We start from the raw sequence: 16,495 nt of genomic DNA, 5'->3' as shown, positions 1-16,495 counted from the left end.
GGAAGAGGAATTGAAGCATATTGAAAAGAATAATACATGGGATCTTGTTCTCAGACCTAAGAACAAAAATGTAGTTGGAACCAAATGGGTCTTCCAAAATTAATTGAATGAGCAAAGTGAATTTGTTAGAAACAAAGAAAGACTTGTTTGTAAAGGATATTGACAAATGGAAGGAATTTATTTTGAAGAAACCTTTTCCCCTGTGGCAAGAATTGAAGTTGTAAGATTGTTTCTTGCTTTTTCTTCTTACAAGGATTTCAAAGTCTGTCAGATGGATGTTAAGTCAACATTCCTAAATGGTGAATTGGAAGAAGAGGTGTACATTAAGAAACCAAATGGATTTCAATTGTGTGATCAAGAAGATATGGTTTGTTGGTTGAATAAAGCTTTGTATGGACTGAAGTAAGCCCCAAGAGCATGGTATGCTAGATTGGATAAGTATATGCTAAAGCTAGGACTTAACAAAGGTACTACTGATAGTAATCTGTACTTCAGGATTGATCATGATAACATTCTGATTGTTGAAGTTTTTGTTGATGATATTATCTTTGGAGGGAATGATAGTTTGTGCAAAAAGTTTGCTAATAAAATGCAAAATGAATTTAAAATGTCTATGATTGGAGAGATGAAATTCTTTTTGGGTTTGCAAATCACATAGTCAGAAAAAGGAATCTTTATATCTCAGTCCAAATATGTAAAAGAGTTATTGAAGAAGTTTGGATTGGAAGATTCAAAGTTGGTTGGTACTCCTATGGTGACCAGATGTAATTTGACTAAAGATGATGATTCCTCTAAGGTAAACCAGACTAAATACAAATGTATGATTGGTGGATTTCTCTATTTAACTCAGACTAGACTTGATATTGTATACACCTAAAAATGGTCTGAAGATAATTAATTGAATAAGAAATTATTTAATTAATCTCCCTCCCCAATTTAATTGAATTCACTAAGTAATTTGATTAAATTCTCCCTTTCATCTACTTATTAATAAATCTAAGGATTTATTTAATAGGTTCATTTCAATAATCCCCTTTGATTAATTAATTCTTCTAATCCCCCAATTAATTAAAACAAATCAATTTATGAGTTGTTGAGAATTAATTAGTCTTATTTGAATTTTTAAATTCAAATTACCGACATGCCTCCTAATTTCTAGCCACCTAACCTAACCACTTCTAAACCTAACGCATTCCATCTAACCCTGGGTTTAATTAAACCTACCTTAGCTTGCACATCCTAACCTCCTTATCCTAACCTCCTATGGTGTGGATATTGTCCCCTTGAGATACATGGCATTCTTGGGTCACATGTCCCCTCTCTTGGAAGCCTCTTGACACTTGTCACCATAGAGATGACAAATGTTCCCTTTCATCCAACCTCGTTTCCAACCTCCTCCAATTTCACCATTGATATCTTCAGACTCAATCTTGACCGTTGATTCCTACCACCTCACCCCTGGCCTTGGAAATCCTATAAATAGACCCCATTTTGGAGCAATAATCATCCCATCTCATTTGCATTTTGAGCATTATTACTATAGGCATAAAATCTCTTAGCATATCATTTGAGCATTGTTATTATAGGCAATTGCACTCTTAGATCTAGCATATTTTCTAGCATAATTGTTGAGTCATGTAGCTTAATCATTCTCTTTTCTATCTTAAATGCATCATTATCATCTTAAATCCTCCATCTAGGTGTAGTCAAGTCATTGGAATTTGCTTATCCAGATCTAAGAGAAAATCTACACATGCATTTATTAGGAGGCGATAGATCGATTAGCCATGGTTTTATCTTTATTTGTTCTAAATTTTCTAGCCATGCTTGTAATGATCTATTGAGTGTTTTGTGTTGCAGCTACAGGTAAACATTTCATAGGCACGACATATATCATGAATGGAGTTTGTCTTATTTCTAGATTTCAAGATGATCCTAAGGAATCTCATGTTGTAGCTATCAAAAGAATCTTTACATATTTGAAAGGAACGGTTGATTTTGGTCTATGGTATCCTAAAGATGATGATTTTACTTTGAGTTCTTTTATGAATGTTGATTGGGCAAGAGATGTGGATGAGAGGAAGAGTACTAGTGGTGGTGCATTTTTCTTGGGAAAAAGATTGGTTTCATGGTTGAGAAAAAAATAGAATTTCATTTGTCTATTTACTATAGAGATAGAATATATTGTTGCAACAAACAATTGTACTTAGGTGATATGGATGAAGCAAATGTTGAAAGATATCAGAGTAGTGTATGATGAGCCCACTGCTATCTACTATGACAATTAAAGTGTAATTAATATTTCTAAGAATCTGGTGTTGCATTTAAAGACTAAACATATATATCCATCAAGTTTCATTTTTTGAGAGAAAAGGTAAATGAGAAGGAAGTTAGATTGGAGTATGTGAATACTAAGGAATAGATTGTATACATCTTAAAAAAGCCTTTGCCTAAGGATACTTTTGAGTATTTCAGAGGGAAGTTAGGGGTGATTGCCCTTCCTAATCAGAATTAAGATGCCTTGGTATGCATCACTTCGGTGCATTTGACAGTCATATCTTGTGATTATAATTGATGATTGGTGGCTTCTACTTAGGGGGAGTAGTCAATTCTGAGAATCAGTTTTACGGTTTGATTACAAATATGTGCCTTTGCCATTGATGTCAAAGGGGGGGAGAGTCATGTGAAAAAACTTGAGGAGATAATAAACGGGGGAAGAGTAGTATACAAGGTCTAAGGGGGAGTTGTTGATTTTCTTTGTCATTGATTGTGTTAGTTTTTCACATCATATGTTGCCATCAATGCCAAAAGGGGAGATTGTTGGAAGAATGTTGCAAATATGTGCTTGAGAGATATTTGACAGATGTGTTGTCATTGATGTCAACATATTTCTTTGTCTATGATAGTGAAGTAGTGAAGTTCAGTAAGTCAGTTTGTTCAATGTAGTAAGTATGATGAAGATCAAAGTTTGTAGATTAAAGGGTTTGTAGAGGGTTGTATTTAGTTGATTCAATTCAAGTTTTGGAGGTCCGCATGGAGATTTGATTGAGTTATGGGTATCTGTGTTGTGGCTGGTTTTTTAATTGTTTAATGGTGACAGAGTGACAATATTTTGATTTGAATTGCTCCATATTATAATATCTTATTCTATAGATTTGGAGGTATGTTTGGTACATTGGTGTGTGTCCTCAATTCAAGTGGTTCATGGTTTCGAGGTCCACAAGTGATTTTTCAAATATGACAGTCAATGGAGTTAGTGTTCCTGAGGTTCGATATGAAGATGCTGGTGATTCTAGTAATATGTGTTGGTGCAGATGTTGCTATGGTAGTTCATGATGCTTGTGGATGTCTCTAGATTATGTGTTTTTTTTTTCTTCAGTACATTGGTGTTCTTCATGTTCTTGGCTGATCAGATGATTGTAACATGTTGTGGATGCTCGAGGCATAATTATTGGAGGTGTAATGTGTTTGAGGCATAAGATTTGCATCTGTGCTATGTCTTGACTGACATTTCTTGGTTTGCATGTAATGTTGTATTGAGTGTGGTTGTTTTTTTTGGAATTAGGTGGTGAGTGTTGAGCTGAACTTGATGATTTCTCCAAGATTGATGTCATGTATAAATAATTATAATAACTTTGTATTCAAGTGTGGGTGTGTGAATGAGTGTGAGTGTGTATGTGTGCTAAATTTATACATCTTTTGAAGGTATAGAAGAAGTGTGAAGAAATTTTTTTGTGCTTCAATGGGACTGAACCATGCATTAAGGAGATGTTATTTCTCAGTTCATGATTTTTGGATGTAAGATTTGTGATTGTTTGTATAGGAAGTGAGCCTTCCTTGGGTAGTAAGCCTTTTTGTTTTGACCAATGAACTCTAGGCAATGTGCCTAAATGCATGTTCATTCCCCATTGTAATACTTTTAATAGAGTATACATGTATTGTGGGTGTATCCCCACTGTGATTTTTCCCCTAACAGGGTTTTCCACGTACAAAAATCATGATGTTATGTGTGTTTATGATGTGTTGTTGATTTATGATTTCATGTTTAATTATTAGATCTGAGAATAAGTTTAAGCTATGTAAGTTTTTTTAACAACTGATTCACCCCCCCTTTCAGTTGTCTACCCTTTTTACATCATGAACTTGGTTTGAAATTTGTTTATGTGTTAAATTGTATTTATGTATATTTATTTGCTTTCTTTTAGAATTATGACAACACACACAATGATAAAATAAAAAATGTAACTAGCTTGTTAGGTTCACCAAAATATGGAGGACGTAATTTTCTATTCTTGTAGTGATGAACTTCAAGGAACAAACCAACCTTCGCTCCACCTCACTTTAATGGAACTAAAGGTGAGCCAAGGGATGCAAAACTATGAAACTAAGAAAACAAGCCACAATGTAGCCTCTAGACAACCTCTACTAATTCTTTATTCTTAGGATGAACGTGTAGAACTGGGACACCAGCGCTACACGCTATTCCTATATGTACAAAGTATATAGATTGTACAGTGAACGTGAATGCAATAATATTACTAAACTAATGATGTATTGAATAAAAGTAAAGGAACAAATATGAAAAAATTAAAAAGAGGCAAGGAAAGATGAAGGAAGCTTACAACCGATCCATGATTGAAGCCTCTAGTAAGGCAATCTCCTTCTCTCGATCATGGACTTGCACACAAGAAAGGACTAAAAATTTTGGGCCTGTGTTAAGAGGTTTTAATTTCTGCAGTTAGACTCTTGTTTTGGTGTTCCTACCTCCACGGACAACTAAGATAATAGCTATGATTGAAAGAAAATTGATAGAGATATAAATAGATAGACAAGACAATGAATATGCTAAGTAGAAGACAATGGATGTGATATTATGAAACATGAATGAGAAGAGCGAGAGAAATTTCCTTCAACATCCAAGAAGTTGATACTTGAAGGAGTGAAGTCAAGCACCCAAAACTCCTTGAAGTCGTGACAATGGTGGATAATGAATGCTGGAAAAACCTAAGAGAGATGTAAAAAATATGCCCAAAGATTGAGAATTTCACCAAATGATCAATAAGTCCCAAAATCATCTCAAATGCATGAGATATAAACCCCCAAGAATAATCCCAATGTTGGTGGCTGCATACAGAGGCATTACAAACTATTTCAAGCACAAGAGTAATGCTCAAATGTCCACCTACGAATTGGCATATTCATAGGATGCAAGCACAGCATGCGAATGTCTCCACAACATGCTAGTGTCCATAAGTCAAACATTCAACATGGTTGGGAAAAGGCTAGATTCTAATCTGACAAGGAAATCCATGTGGACAAAAGGACATAGAGATGAAGAATGTTTCCAATCAACTTAAAGTGAGGTGCTCATGTGACATGAAATTGCACAGGGTGCAATTTATGACATTACGGTGTAATCTTTCTATTTTGATGTTTTACATGTTTTTAGGTTCCTCATTGGTGTATGGTGGATTGATTGTAGAGCTAGGGTTTTATGTGGTTGAATCTTATTGAGTTTTGCAATATTTTAGTCTCCAATTACAACATAAAGTAGCATCAACTAACATCAACTTGATAGAGAAGACGGGTCATGAAAAGAGAACAAGGGCCAACCCCCGAAAATAGGTGGGCATCAAGGAAAAAGAGCTCGATGGTATGAAGAACTTTGCGGTCAATATGAAGTAGATGGTGGTACATGTAGAAGAACTCATAATAAATATCTAGTTGTCTCGGTGTTGTCTTTGTGTGGTCCTTTGGCTGTCTTGTGTTGTTCTCTTTGTTTGTGATCCCTTTTTTGTTTTTCTGGGATCTGATCTTTGTTTGGGTGTCCAGGCACTATTATTTCTAGTCACTTTAATGCTTTTTCTTTTTCCTGCTATGTAATCAAGGTTCTGGGTTCCTCCCAAAAATCTATTTTTAATTAATCAAAACTTACATCAACAAGTTCCCTTGGCAACAAATTATGGCATATTACATGGTTGGTTGCTAACTTCAATCCTTGGTACAAAATTTCTTTAAATCATAATCTAAAGGTATGACTAAAGTAGAGGATCCACATTTACCAAACTCTCGCATTTATTTGTGACATGGTAATGATTATAATTTTCAAAAGAGTGGTAGTAATAAAGAGAAAAAACATATTAATTATGACATGGATTCAAATGTTCTTACCTTTAAACCTAAAAAATTTATAAAACCAAATGGGCCCTTATATAATAGACATTTTTTATATTACCAATCATTTACAAAATATTCTACACATATAAGAATTAACATGAGACCAATACAATCTCTTCCTAGCATAACTATGATATTAATATAAGCTCCTTTAAAGTAACCACACTAGAAACCACCTATGGAAGATCATTAGTCACACTTAGAAATTCATTTATTTAGAAACCACCTCCAAAGTAGAATCCAAGTATGAAAAACCAATAGTCACAACTTAGAATACCATATTAGATGCCATGTAGGATTTTATGTTGGGTCTCCACAGTGAGAACCCAATGCTTGAAACAATTAAGATCAACCATTTTAACCTTAGAGAATGTGATTTAAAGCCTACATTCTGCTAATATGATTATACATCCTCTTATCATTCATTAGATACATTTAGATTAATACATAAGGGTTATGATGAGAATGCAAATTTTATTATTATCATAGAGTTAAAGGGTGTAATACACAACATTGTATGGGTATAATGCATAAGATACAAACTTTAATTCATAATAATATGATACATGAAGAGGCTCAGTATTAATAATGGGGTCAATTTTTTAGTAACTCCCCATAGAAAAAAATAAAAGATTGATAAAATTGTCTTTCCTTTTCATGACCAAAATCATAATGTAAATTTACATAAGAATGATGATGAGAGAAATGAACACATAAATAGTGCTAAGATAAATAAGTATAATGATGAGGCATATGAGCATTATAATAATAACTTTGATGTTGGTTTGAATTCACATGAGGGCCACATTTTTGGTATAATTCATTGAGGATTCTCCATTGAATTAATTTTATGATGAGGAGATTCATCATAATAACTATTATGGCCCAATATATGTGATTGGAATGGTGCATGAATTTTCATGTGATGGTAGTATTTTTTATCCTACCAATAAATTTAATATTAAATTGAATAATTTTTATACATGCATCATATTCATCAATTCTCAACGCCTTTTGTTCTAAGAAAGTGTGCATATATATGCTACTCTTAAATTCCTTATGCACATTATAAAATTTATATAATATTAATTTAATTTACTAAGTTACTAAAGATTTAAAGTGAATTTTACAATTTTACATCTCCTTCAAGGACCTATTCTTCTTTTTACATCACCATTCTATTAAGGATTGTAAGGAACTATGTTCCACATGTTGATACCTTTTGAAGTACAAAACTATTCAGACTAATGATTAATATATTCACCTCTATTATTAGTAAGTAGAATTTTAATGAAATTACTAGATTGTTTCTCTATAAAATCTTTGAAATCTAGAAAATTCTTGAAAGCCTTAGGATTTTGTTTGAGCAAGTAAACCTATGTGTATCTAGAAAAATCATCAATAAATGTCAAGATATATCTAGCGTTGTTGAAAGATGGTTGTGAAAATGGTCCTGCCAAGTCATTATGTACCAACTCCAAAAGTTGTCTAGCTCTTCATGCTTTTCCTTTGTCACATTTATCCTCGTGATTCTTACCAAGAATTCATCCCTGAAAAACTCCATTAGAAGATCAAATAGAAGGAAACTCTAAAACCATGTCCTATTGAGTGAGATATTTTAAGTAATAGTAGTTGAAGTGGCCAAATCATTGATTACACAAATAACTCACCTCATTTGCATGAGTGAGTAGGACTGTTGAAGGAAAGTTAGATACAAAGTGATAAAGACTAATATAGTAAGCAACTTTATTTGGCAAGGTAGCTCTAGGTATGAGGTCTATCTGATGGTTCACATCTCTGCATGGGGGTAAAGCATCTGGTATCTCATTGACAACAATGTCCTTGTACCGGTCCAACAAGGTCTTCACCTCTTGAGGTACTACCAGCTTGGGTTCAGTCTTTGCCTCTTCTTTTTGTTTCACTATGATGGCATATCCTTGGTTCCCTTCATGCTTCAACTCTTTTAGGAACTCCTTCCCACTAGGTAACATAACACTTGAACCTACATGTCTTTCTTCTCCCTGAACAACCAAAGGACCCATTTGGAACTTCCTCCCTTCCTTGGTGATAACATAAAAGTTCTTTTCCCCATCATGTATGGCTTTGACATCATATTGCCAAGGGCATCCAAGCAAAAAATGGCATGCATCCATGGGTAGTATATCACATAGTACTCTGTCCTTATACTCTCCAATTTCAAAGTCTATCCAAGCTTTCTCATCAACTAACATATGCTATCCTTTACTCAACCTTTATACCTTATAGGGATTGGTGTGTGGCAACCTTTTCAACTTGAGTTTGTCTACCATTTCAACTACTACAATATTCTCAGTAGACCCTGAATCCACTATGACCCTACAAATCTTACCATATGATCTACAAGTGGTTTTAAAGAGTGTCTTTCTTTTAGTAGGTTCTTTGACTTGTGGTATCTTCAACAAGGTCCTCCTTAACATCAGGTTCTCTCCATCTAGTACTGGTCCATCTTTATTGATTGGTGAGGTAACACTTTGATTGTCTTCTTCCTATACCAACTAAGTTCTCCTTTCACCTACATAAGAACTTGAAGTCTTTTCAGGACACCAGTTCATTGTGTGGCCCACTTGATGATAATGAAAGCATTTATCGGTGAAGACTGTGGGTCCTCTTCCTTGTGTGCCAAATTTGCCTCTAAAGTTGTTTCTTTCTCTAGAATTGCCTCTAAACTGACCATTCTTGCTGAAGTTATCTCCACTATTTTTAGATTGATTGCCTTCTTCATTCTTGCTAGAGTTATTACCCCTTCCAAATGTGCCTCTTCCTCTGAATCCTTTACCACCTCTGCCTCATTGATTGAACTCGCTTTTCCTCTTGATCTTGTCCTCTACTCTCAAGGCCAACTGAAAACTCTTATGTACTATCTCAAGTGCCAACATGTTGATTTCATCTTGAATGTTTTGTCTTAATCTATTTAGGTATCTTTCTACCTTCTCCACTTCTTTCTCTTGTTTCCTTGCTCTTAGAGTTAGTTTGTTGAACTCCTCTATGTAAGAACTCACATCCATTACTCTTTGTTTTAAACTCATCAACTTCTTGTGTATCTGCACCTCATAATATAGAGGTAGGAATTTAGTTTTGATTCTAATCTTCATTCTCTCCCAAGAGTTGATCTTCTTTCTCCCAATTTGTTCCCTTTCTTCTTGCATCATGTTCCACCACACTAAAGCTGATCCTTTCAACTGTGTCTTAGCCAAATTGACCCTCTTTTCTTCTGCAACCTCCTTGTATTCAAAATGATTGTTCAAAGCTTCTATCCAATCCAATAGCTCTTCTCCATTTAGGCTACCACTATAGACTAGTAAACCATCCAGGCTATCTTTGTTGAGTGATTTAAGAGCATCCAAGAAGGTTTGCTGATATTTCTCAAACTCCTTTTCTATCACCACTCCTATCACATCTGCATCTTCATTAAGCATGTCTTGGACCAACTTCCTAATGGCCTCTTGACTCATTGCCTTAGGTGGCATGATGTTGGCTTCTGATTCTACCTCTTGGTCTAGCATACACCACTTTGTTCAATCAAGTGGCTCTACTACCAATCTGATGTAGAGAGGATGCTCACTCCTATTGGGTTTGCTCACTCTTGATGTCTCCTTAGGTTGTCTCTTGAACCATCCAATGCTTCTACTCTTTCCAACCTTCCAAAGGTTGTAGGGCCCTCCCTTACTGACATTCCCAAGGTATTTTGACTAAGGTGCTCACCCCTAGACTTGTGAGTGTCCAACACTCCTTAATTGAGACTCTTCAACCCAACACCTACTCACACCTTCACCATGACCCAACCCCCTCCACAATAGGATCATCATTCACACATTCCCAAATCACATAGGGTTGATTTTCTTTTGTAACCCTATCCATTTATCTAGGTCTTTGGAGATTACCAATTCCAAGCTTAAGGGCCAAATTGCTCTTTTAGGCCTACTAGGAGTCCTAGTCCAATTAGCCCTACCGACGAGGTATTTTGCACTTATTTGCGAGAATTTATGCACAATGGTATGAACTCTTTATCTTTTTAGATACCCTTTTGGACGATTCATACAATATCTCCAAATTGGATCTGGGTTTGGTCTCTAACCCACCTAACCCTTTTTAGGCCTAATTTCCTCCTTTTAAGCCTACAAAATAGGGTTTTGCTCAAATGTCCTCACCAATCCGTTTGGCCAAGGATTATGAGGATTGGTTTAGGTCTTTACACCTATGGGGATTTCCAATCCAATCTGATATCAAATCCAACCAACGGATTTACCCATCTAGGGCCTGTTGTCCATGATCCCCATTGCTTGTCAACTCAATGTGCCAAGCCTAGGGTATGGTGGCAAATCCAAAGTATAGCCTCCCTTCTCTTAAAAACAAAATACACACATACTTTACAAGGTCTCCTAGCATTCCACAAGGTTTTAGTACAAAGTTCCACCATGGAATGCTAGGATTGAGCCATAGAGTATTCAAACCCTTATTTTAAGCTCTTTAGGACCCGCCTACAACAAAATTGATAAAACTTATAAAAAATAACACTTAAAATCCTCAAATCACCATGAAATGGAATACAAGTCTCTATTCTAACAATTCATATCTTGTTCCAGGCTTAGGATTCTGTACAGATTGTACAATACCAGTTAAAACTCAATGTAATACACTCAAAATAGAAACTTTGAGGGCTAAAACTTACTCTCGTTAATTCAATTCTTCAACCAAAATTCTCATCAATTGTCCCAAGTGTTATATCGGCCTTGGGTTTGTTACAAATGGCTCTTAACTAATAAAGACAACCAACTGGCCATTGGTGTTTAGAAAATGCAAAAGTTGCAAAGTTGCTATGAGCAACTTTTTGCAACTTTTACATAGTTGAGCAACTTTTGCCCAAATTAAACCTAGATCACTTCTAAAGGTTAAAATGACCTTAAAAACCACTAGACAACAGAAACCATCCTATTCTAACACAAAAATAAACTTATTCTACCAAGTACTCTTCCTGGCACCCTTAAGAGCCCATATGCCAGCATTGGCCAATCAGTGACTCGTAGGGTCCTTACAAACTTCTGAGTACCTATTCAAAAACCTAATGAACTTATTACAAACCAAAATAACATGATTCCAAACTCCTAGAACCTACACAACAAAATTGCTCAAGTGTTCCTGCACCACTTATAGATTTGAGTTTTGTGAAGATATCCTATATGGTGTCAAAATTGGTGGGACTCAACCCCTATGAGTTTATTGTCCAACTAATGACCTAGTAACCCATCTTGCTTACCAAATAGGGTTTGCAAATTTCTCCACACTCTTTTTGGCGTAGTGGTAGATTTAATGTGAAAAAGAAGGAAGAAGAGGCTAACAAACAAAGATTACCAAAAGCTTCATCGCATTTGTTAAACCATTTTATCTTTTATGTAGCATCTTGAGGTTCATTTTCAACACCCATTATAGCATGATAATAACCATGTCTTTTTTAATATATTATCATCTTAAATTTCCATTTAAAATAATTATTTGGTGTTAAAACAAGAATTATAAATGCATCCATGAGAGCGAAAAAGAAGATTGCAAAGAAGAAAGAAAAGTGTGGAAAGAAGATACAATAGACACCTTTCTTTTTCGCTACTCTCAAAAAATCCCCATATATTACAATATTAGCAATTTTATAATTAGTACATTTACAAGGCCTTTTACCAGATTATAATGCTTTCTAGGTCTACCAATGCTAAAATTATAATTTTTGAAACAAAATATAAAAAAAATAACCTTGTAGTTATTTATTACTCTTCAATACCTTTCTATTGCCTTTTCGTTTATGAAAAATGAAGTTCAAAGGCAAAAGATATGACCTGTTAAAGAGGAATAATGCAATAGCTTCAACCTATAATATCTAATAGAAAATGGAAAAAAAGATTCAAAAGATCTCTGTGGATGGAAATTGCTCATTTTTAGATTTTTGTCAAGTATTTATTTGTTAAAATTCAACACTTGAAGAAAAAGTTATGCACTTTTCTAAAAAAGATGCCAAATCTGCCTACCAAAAATGACTCACACCTAGTTTTGACTTAAATTCTGCAAAATATATTGTGTGCCAAGATTAATAGATACCTAGATGGTTTTTTGACCTTAGGAACAAAACCTAGATTTTTTTTTTCTAATCAATGAGTGGAAGCTAGATTTATCAAGCAAAAATTAAACTGGTTCTAGTAAAAAGATCTCAATATTTTCACTTTGAGTTTTCATTGTTTCCTCTAATCTTTGATTTTGGTGAAACTAAAGTTAATATTGACTTTTCAGACCTTTTGGATGCTCGAGAAATCCTGAAAATGTCTCCAATATTACCAGAATGTTGCAACCACCTAGATCTCACAGGAACACATGTATGCAAATTAGATTTAATAGATGCTTATTTTTCCTTTAAACTTTTCTGATTCTCTAGGCCATATGAGGATGTAGGAGAAAAGCATGCTAAGTTTTTGAGGAAAAATATTATCTATCTATTAGTCTCAAATAACTCAAAAAATATTAAGTACAATGAGCTATATAAGAAAACATGACTCTAATACCACGTTAGATTCTATAAGAAGTGAGAAACAAGCTAGGATATGATGTTTATCATAGATCACATTCAACTCCACTCAACAGATGATCGAATATCAAAATAAAAAAAATAGAGAAAAAATCTGAAGAGAGAGAAAATAAATAAAAAATAAGATAAATTATTAAATACTCTTGATACTCTCACCAAGTTATCACTGAACTTGTGAAAGTGAAAGAAGAGTGCTATATGTATATAAAAAATAAGTTATATACATCCAAGAGGTGCATTAATTCCTAATTCCCATAAAAGGTGGGAGGTTTTACCTACTTTGTAAATGCAAAAGAATGTGGCAATTCCTCCTTAATTGAAGACAAAAATGGAGTTAAAAGGTCTCACATAAAGCCAAAAAATGTTGAGAAACTCAACTACTGCATAACCTACTCAGTTAAGGACAAAATAGTTGTTATGAGAGGTGGAACAACAAGCAAAAATAGGTTGTATAACTGAACTACTCATTTGTGGGAGAGAGTGAAATATGTAGCTGATGTATTTCGTCACATCTCCTCATATTAACCACTCCTAATAACTTAAACAAGCTTAAATAATATGTGTAGGAGAAAATAAATACCCCCTAACATAAAGAAAATAAAAAACCCACATTAACAGTTATGAGGCTTTTATTTAAAGGTCAAGTTCTTAATATTATGGATCATAGTGATATGTTTGAGTTTAAATCCTTTATATAGGCTCAACATGCATATGAAAATGATGTTGAGAAAAAAGAAATAGGTCAAAGGGAATGCCAGCTTATTGGTTGGCTTGATAATGTGCTCAAACTCCAAATGTTTTGGTTTTATTTATAGAAAGAATATCTTCTTTGTGTGGATCATAAAACTAATGAGGCATATTTTCTTTCCCATTTGGGTTTGATGTTTTTTTTTTCACCTTAATTAACATAATAAGGTCAATAGAGATAGTGAGGCTAAAGAATAGGATGACAAAAAATTCAGCATTCATCCACATGTATTTTTTACCTGAATTTTGAAGTTACACCCCTTGTTAATATATACACAAATGATACACCATAGAATAGGTTATTTTGGGGTCAAAATTAGTTTCAATTGGGTACACAAACCATGAAGAAAAGTCATTGGGAGGTAAAATACAATGTCTCATAATTCTTAGTGTTGTTAGGACACATTGATTGCATTTTCTAGAAAAAATTGAGATCTTTTTTAATATCCATGTAACCTTTTGGACCATTCTAATAGGTTGATGGGAAGTTGGCAAAAAATACAAAGTATGCTTGAATTGTTAGGATATAGGTAAAACTCATTATTTATGCCTTTTTTAGGTGTTAACAATGAGTAAGTCTGAAGGACTAATATATAAAATAAAAATAGAGTGAAAGAAGGGTGACATGATGGGAGATGGAATTGCAATGTTCTAACACAAAACAAAAGGAAACAATGGTGAGCACAATAGTATGCATACTAGTGAAACTCTAACCACTTGCGAAACTTAAGGAAAATGACCAAAATACATCAAACCCTTAAATTTTAAATTATTTACAAGTCTTAACACTGAATAGGCACATGCAGACCCACTTAGGATGTCTTGGATTGGTTATAAAAAGAAGGTTAGGTCAAAAAGTGTTAGACACATAAAATAGAGGAGACTCAATAAAATAATATCATAGCATGAGATTGAGTCCCAATGCAATCTCCCCAATTATGTTAAATTTAAGCCATAGGATCCAATTTATTTGGCCTTGAAAACTTAGTGAATTCACTCGAGAACCTTCCATTTTTGTGTCCTAAAATTATCATGGCTCTTGCCACATTAAATTTTGGAAATTTAGATCTAATAGAAAATTAAACCCATGGATAGGGAAATTTTTTTCTCTCAGGTGAAGTAATTATTTATTTTGTGAGTAATGTCCCAATGGAATCTGTGTGTGTGAAAAGTGGAATGAGAATCTGTATCTGCAAGACACAACACTTCAATTAAGTCATTACATGCATGGTTAATCAGATATAATCAATGAATAATAAACCATAACAAATCGACCCATTGCCTTCTAAAAGATGCGAGTATATGATTGCTCTCAGATTATAAGCAATTCCAGTGACTAGACAACATCAAGATGAAGGATTTAATCTATATGAGCATGATGAATGCTAGATGGATGCAATATTAATCTAACAAGATTTAAGCTATATTAAGCTAAATGATTTAATCAATTTGAAATAGTTAATATGCAATATTCAATAAAATCCTAGAGCAAAAATAGTATAATAACGATGTATTCTCTAGCCTCTCTTTGAATGAGAGATGAGCCTGAATTTATAGAAAATTCAGAAAGAAACCAACGGTTGAGATCAAATGATGATGAGCGGTCAAGATTTTCCAAGAGGAAGCACAATCCAGGTGAATTGATGTGATTGGATTCTTTTCTCAGTTTTAAAGGAAATTGAACTAAAATTAAGATTAAATCAAGAAAAAACTGATTTAAAGGAAATTGAACTAAAATTAAGATAAAATGAGGAAAAAACCGATTTATTATCTATTTCATTCAATTTTAATATTTAATTGTTTTAATTGCTTTCTTTGAGATTATCTATCAATTTTTAATTTGTTTTTTCAAGATTATCTCGAATTGATTTCTTTTCTCAAATTTTAATTCTTTTTTGTCAATTAATTCCTTTTTTTGATTTATTTCCATTTTTGAAGATTTGTGCTCATAATTGATTTATTTAATTGAATTAATTCCTCTTTCTTGATTTGTTTCCTTTTTTGAAGATTTATTGCAATTTGATTTATTTAATTAAATATGCTAGGATATTTAATTAAAATAAATAAGATAATTGTTTAAAATGATTTACTTGGAATGATTAATTAATTAAATAAATATTTAATTAATATTGGCTGATTAATTTGCCATGTGACATTTGATGATTTTAGGAATTAATTGTGTGCTCAAGATTTATTTAATTGCCTTTGGTTAGGACCTTGGTGACGTTGTCGAGATTAGGGGCCCAAGGTTTAGATGACCATTTTTAGGGTATTACATTTGCCCCTCTTTGAATTAATGTGCGAGCAACGCGTTGGTTCAAAGAATAGTTGATGTCTAGGAGATGTCAGTTCTGAACTTGATTGATCACGAACTACATAAAAAAGCAAGGTGTTTAGTTTGATTCAAAGTGACAAAGCTGAAAAAAGTTTGATTAACATGATACCATTCCAAAACTTGATTGAACTTGGGAACGATAGAAAACAAAAGATACCGAACTTGAACTTGATTGATCAAGAAGCGGATCTTACTGATCTAGAACTTGATTGAACTAGACACAATGAGTGACGATAAAAATCGATCTTGAACTTGATTGATCAAGATACGATGAAGATAAATTGTTCAGCTTGATCAAGAAACGAATAAAACGTAACACCTGTTTAGATTTAGCATGATTGAAGATACTCTTTAAACCCTTGATTGAGTTTAAACAAAAAATCAGCTTGATGAAAAGCGATGGAACTGATTAACGTAAAGAGATTGATTCAGATAAAAGACAAATATCAGCTTGATATGAAGTGATGAAACTGATATGCCCCTAGAGATTGATTTGATTCAGATGATCAAGAAATCTCAACTTGATATAAAGCGATGAAGTTGAGATGCCCCTAGCGATGAGGTCTTATTTGATTGATTTTCTTTAGTTGAAAAAGATTTTTTTGCTCGACTTTCGATGAAGACTTGAAAAT

The sequence above is a fragment of the Cryptomeria japonica genome, chromosome 9, assembly GCF_030272615.1.
Source record: "Cryptomeria japonica chromosome 9, Sugi_1.0, whole genome shotgun sequence".
In the NCBI taxonomy this organism is placed as follows: Eukaryota; Viridiplantae; Streptophyta; class Pinopsida; order Cupressales; family Cupressaceae; genus Cryptomeria; species Cryptomeria japonica.
This window is presented reverse-complemented; position numbering follows the sequence as displayed.